Source organism: Leptonychotes weddellii, chromosome 13, assembly GCF_054177405.1.
Source record: "Leptonychotes weddellii isolate Sample4059 chromosome 13, ASM5417740v2, whole genome shotgun sequence".
In the NCBI taxonomy this organism is placed as follows: Eukaryota; Metazoa; Chordata; class Mammalia; order Carnivora; family Phocidae; genus Leptonychotes; species Leptonychotes weddellii.
The window spans coordinates 58,509,978-58,516,061 of NC_138381.1; the positions used below are offsets into that span (position 1 = coordinate 58,509,978).

General features: G+C 48.4%; 1 non-coding gene across 1 annotated transcript; it reads right to left on the bottom strand.

Annotated features, from left to right (window-relative positions):
* Positions 1-1,465: 1,465 nt before the first annotated feature.
* On the bottom strand, positions 1,466-1,538 carry TRNAE-CUC (transfer RNA glutamic acid (anticodon CUC)). Its single transcript has one exon. It is a non-coding gene; the product is annotated as a tRNA-Glu (tRNA).
* Positions 1,539-6,084: the final 4,546 nt, after the last annotated feature.

Sequence of the window (6,084 nt, forward strand, 5' to 3'; positions counted from 1 at the left end):
TGTTTTTGTAAAGCTTTCTCTTGCCACTCCAGCTCCCTTCCCAGCTGAGTGGTTGCCAAACCAGATCCCAACCCTCCAGGCCTCCCAGGGAGAATTCCAGAACTAGGGTGAAGGGGGAGGGGAGGGGTGTGGCACAATGCAGACCCACCAGCCATTTGCCCAGATTTCCCCTCCTTGTTAAGTGAGCCCACCTCTCTTCTGTGTTTGAAGGGCACATATAAGAGACAAAAAGTTGTGAGTTTTCGGAAATTGGCTCTGTCCCCTTGCTCTTGGAACCTGAGTCTCCCATCTTGGAACAATGGGGTCTGGCCTCAATATGCCCATAGGTCTAACACCGAAGACAGGGCTCCAAATCCAAAAGCTACAAGTGAGAAGTCTCAGCCCCCTTGTTTCCCTATGACTTCATCCCGCCCCCCCCCCCCCGCCCCCAGTGACCCAGTTTCCTGTGTATCTAATTCTATTCTCATTTTAATCAGTGATATCTTTACACGGCTCAAATTCAAAGCATTCCAAGGATCCCCAAAGAGAAGGCTCCCTCCCACTCCCTCCCTCCACAGGATTAGCCTCTCAGAACCACCCCCCCATATTTTATGCATATGCAAGCAAATACGCATAACATCTCCTTCCAGTGGTAGCATATTCTAGGCTAGTTTTGCACTTTACTTTTTTTTTTTTCCACTTGAAAATTTATGTTAGTACCTGAAGAATCTCCAGTATTCCCTTGTTTAGGACCAGCCACGTTTCCTTTCAACTAGTCTCTGTCCTGAATGGTTAGGCTGATTCCAGCCTTCTGTTCTCAGCTCTGATATACTGAACTGAACATGTGTAAGTATTATCTGTAGAATAGGCTCCTGGAAGTAGAGTCGTCTGGCCAAGGGGGATGCTGTTTTAATATGACCTGACGTCCCGCTTAGAGCTGGGGCTTCTGGCACCACCCAGCTGGGTGAGGGAGGCTCTCCCAATCTAGGTTTTGACTTTGGGCCACCTGATGGGGAAAATGCTTTTCTCTCCAGCCAGATGGTTTTAATTTGCCTCTTACTATGAAGTTGAGCTTCCTTTCACGGTGTCAGTAGTCATTCCCTTTTCCTTTTCTGGGGACTAAGTCAAATCCTCAAGCCCATTTTCCCATTGGATTGGTTTTTTGGTTTGTTTTAAAGCTCTTTATATATTAGAGAAAGTAACCCATTGCCATGAATTGCACATATTTTTCCCAGGTTGTCATCTGGATTTTGATTCTGTGGGTCGACGCAGGAGACACATTTCTTATCAGCCTAGTCTTGGGATTTATGTCATTCCTCGGTTTTCCCCATTCCATGATTATCAAACTATTTGCCCTGGTTTCTTTCAAGATGTCATGTAAACTTGTTTTCACATTGACGTTTTTGCTTCTGGAATTTCCCGTGTCAGGTCTGAGGTATGGCTCCAGCTATTTTTTAATCTTTTTTTTTTCTTCAAGTGGGCTCCATGCCCAAGGTGGGGCTTGAACTCACCACCCTGAGATTGAGAGTCACATGCTCTACCGACTGAGCCAGCCAGGTGCCCCTGATCCATCTTCACTATAGCCACCACCTACCTGTCTGTCCCCTCACCATCTGCTAAATTATCCAACTTACCCCACTGATGAAATGCCACTTTTAGTCCAAATGAAATCTGCTTTGTACTTGGGTACAAAAGCTCTTGACTCTGTTTCCCTGATGAGTCCGCTGGATTTCCTTTGTAACAGACGGAGCTTGTTTGCAGACTGCCCGGCACCTGGGGGCAGTCTGCGAATGAGGGGAATCTTGTCCTGACTCTCCCAGGGCCCTCCCTCCTCCAGCTCCTCCCCAGTGCCCTCAGTTTCTCCCACAGCCTGCCTTCCCACCTGGCAAATGTCCACCTTTCTGGTCTTGCTGTCTTGGAGGGACTTTGCCCCTTGTGTCCATTAGACAGCCTGCAGGAGCACAAGGACCTCAGCTGTGGACAAAGTGTTCTCACAACACATGGATGCTGTCAGCAATAAACAAAAAAGCTACAACAAATTCCAAAGTTTTCAACTTGGCTTATGAATTAGGAACTCTGGCTGGTGCCAGATTCCTCCTCCCTTACGCCAGCAGGGGAGGCAATGCCCATCTACAATGGTTATTTTAACACATGATCCTCAAAGATGGTATGAATTTCAAAGTGTCCTGGACCTTCTCGAAGATAGGGAAAAAAGCAATGTGACGTCAGGACCTCTACAAAGAAGAAAATCAGGTGGAACTCTGTCAGAACCTTCCAGGTTTTCTCCAGGACAACACTTGACTTCAGGTAGTGAGTGTCCTCTTTTGCTCTCTGAGAACTCAGAAGCTAATATTCTTGGTTTATAAAATAAGGCCATTTCCATCTTGTTCAGAGAGAAGTGAAAAGACCCTTTGGATTGAATTCCTTTCGACTCTTTTTTAAAATTCTGGTGAATACCCAGACTTCCACTCCAACATTGGGTCTGGAGGGAAAGGGGAACCAGGAGCCAGACCCCTTCCAGGGAGCACTGAGCTTTGGAGAAGAATGTGAATGAATCCACCAGCCAGAAGGTGGGGCTGATGAAGATCAGGTGACATTGCTCCTGAGCGTCCTGTTTGGGGAGCCAGACTGAAGAGAAAAGACAAGAGGAAGCAGCCAGGTAAGAGGTGGACGAAGCTTCCCCTCAACCTTCTGCATTCAGACCATAACTTAGAACCCCTAGCCCTCTCGGACAACACACAAACAGGGGACAACACACAAACAGGGCCATAATGCTTTATGACAAGAGGTGAGTGGCTCTGAGCCTTTGAACCCCATCCATCCACAAGGCTCCTCCTCTAACAGCAAAGTACGAATGAGAGTTGTGTACCAAGAAAGGTTCTGGAAAGGAGCCCTGTTTCCAGGAATAAATCCTTCAGTGTTGGGGTGATTCCTTAGTGAGTTGCCGCCAGTCAAAACAAAACATAGCTATGAGGCAGAGAAGAGAGTTCAGTCCTTACAGTCCCTCTATTGCCATTTCAAAGTGTAGAGAAGGATCATCTGTGTGTTGACTGAAGGATGCCGGTGATCATGAGTGGATTTAAAAAAAGCCAAAGAAGGACACGAAGGGTGTGAATTTATACAAGTTTAACATCTTGAGCCCATGGGGAGTCACTATAATAACGCATTTACCAGACAAGCAAGACAAAGAATATTTAGAATACGTGCATTGAGTATTGATGCAGAAACGGACATTTTTCAGAATAAGATATGACTTTACAGATATCAGATAGAATAGGACTTCATACATACAAAGAAAGAAGGGGTGGGGTAAAGGAAACATGTGAACAATTAGCGAGTAAGTTGCCCCATACCTAGGAATAAACTGCAGATGTACAGATGTCTAGAAAACAGACACACTGGGGGTCACTGAAGGGCTAAATAAAATGGAGGGACCATTTATTGTAACGATGTGACTTCTCCCCAGTCTGGTTTATGACTCAACACAGTCCCACTAGAAATGCCCACATTTCAATGGAATTTGAGAATCCAATTCTACCATTTACATGTGAATCCAAAGGACCAATAGGAGCCAAAACATTTTCTTGAAGAAGACAAAGTGGGAGGACTTGCTTTCCCCATAACAAGGTTTGTTGTCGAGTTCCGGAGTTCCGTAATCAAGGCAAAGTGAAATCAGCATGGGGGCAGACAACCAACCAATGGAAAGAAGAGAAATCCCAGAAGCAGAGCTCTCCACACATATAGGGACCTGATATATGATCAAGGCCGCACTGAGGTCTATGTGAAGGGAAGCATTGTTCAGTTACGGGGGCTTGGCAGGTGACTGCCACACCACACGGGCAGAAAGATCAAACTGGATTCCTATTTCATATCCACACACAAATCAGCTCTCCGTGAAATAAAAGCCATAAAGAAAAGATTGCAGTGACCTTAAAGGATCATATAAGAGAACATCATCTTACTGATTCCTTAAATGAGATACACAAAGCACGCGTGACTAAGGAAAAGACGGACACCTCTGACCTTATATTAGTAAAACACCATGAACAGAAGGAAAAGCCACGCCAGCTTTTGCAACTCATGTGATTGACAAAGGGCTCATATCCAGAAGATATATTTTTTTAACTCCTACAATAGACAACCAATAGACAACCCAATAAAAAATTAGCAAAGGACTTTAGCCGTCACTTCACAAAGCAGAATATCCAAATGGAAAAGGTGCTCGACCTCAGTAGAAGACAGGGACATGTGATGGAGGCCACCGCAAGATACCACTAACCACCCATCACGTTGGCTATAATTAATATACCCACAGTCCCACTCCTAGGTATATATACTGTAAAGAAACTCGTATCTGGACACAAAATGTCCACCAAGAATAGAATGGATAAATAAGTTGTGGTATATTTATGTGCCGGAATACTACGCAGCCGCGAAACAGGTAAGCGATGGCTACACAGATCACCAAGGATGAATCTCACAAGCATAGGATGTTGCACAAAAGATGCAAGATACAGGTAATATGAACTCATTTATTTCAAGTTCAAAAATAGGGAATGCCAGACTTCGTGGTTCAGACGTCGGCGCCTCGTGGGTGAAGCTGTGATGGAGGTCAGGAGACCGTTCCAGTCACAGTCAAGGACGGTGGTGTCCCCGGAGAGGAGGGAGGGCAGAGACTGGCGCGGGCACACGGGCGGCAGTATTTTTTTTTTCCTTGCTGTTCTCACAGGTGTCTGCGTTACATTTGTTAAACTGTTACGCATTTTTCTGTGTGTATGTTGTACTCCGATCATTGCGCGCACACACAGAACAGAGGGAAGAGCACAGCTAGCACACCATACAGAGGTGCCGCCCGACAGCTGTATCCCTCTGAGACCTTGTCCCCACTGCGGGCCGTGCCAAGGGCTGCCCCCACTTCGCTGCCGTCTCCCCGGCCCTCCCCCAGCCTCCCTGAGCTTCTTGCTGCTGGTGTTCCTGCTAGGGTTCAGGGGGCTCTTCCCCCTCGTCTCCTTACGTTTCCCTGTGAGGTTTTTCCATCCTTGGAGAAACCCTCCAGGACCCCCTCTGCACCCCTGAACTGCCCAGCTTGGCCCTACTGGGCCTGCTCCGCAGTGTGCAGCTGCCTGCCCTCCGGCACATGCCAGGACTCCCCCCGTAGCCGCAGAGAGGCCCCGAGGTGGGACTTGGAAGAAGACAGTGTTCTGTTTAGGCCCCCTTAAGCCCAACATCTTGTGCACTGGCTTTGAGCTTTGAGTCCACACCAGTGAAGGCGTGGGAGTTGCCTGGTGTGTTCATGGGAGCTTCCTACGGACCACACCGGCTTCTGGCCTTGGTTGTTCCCCACGATCTCTGGTGCTGGAGGTGGTCAAGGGGTTGGCGTCGAATTCCTGGTGAGAGGCCCTCCCCGACCGCATGAGCAGGGTCCCATGTCAGGGTCTGGTGCTTTGGGGGCGGCCACAAGCTCACAGCTGTGCGCTTTAATTAGCGAGGCCTCAGCAAGCCTTGGCCGCTGGGGTTTGGTGAGCAGAGGCCGGCCTCCAGAGAACCTTGACCTGTTCCAGAGGCAGCTGCAGGGGGCTTGCTGAGGCTGGGCTGGGGTGGGGGCAGGGTGTTCTCAGGTAGGTCACGTGTAGGCACTTTCAACTGCATAGTGCACCTGGGTGGGAACCTTGGGCCGCACAAAGGGAGGTGGTAACCTGGTAACCGATGAGTTCTGCTAGCACAGGGGCTATGGAGGGTCCCTCCTGCATCCTCCAAGTACATCAGAAGCTCTGGAGGATTAGTCCCCTGGAACTGGGAGACTGAAGGCCCGGATGCACCCAGTGAAGGGTGGTAGTTTGTTCATGGACGAACGCATTCAAAGGAATCGGGGCCCTTCAGAGAATATGCCACTTTCTTGCATTGAGACAGAAAGACAGCTCAGTGAAATCACTGCACACCCCAAAGCTAGCAAGGCTGTGCAAAACCTTGTGCTGGGGACTGTCTGTCCCAGGGAGTCAGGGTTTGTCGGAAGATCCAGAAGGAACTGGAATGGTTTGAAAAACATGCCACAATCTTACTCTCAGAACAGGAGCAGTGGGAAATGAGAGAGACCAGCTGTGGAAG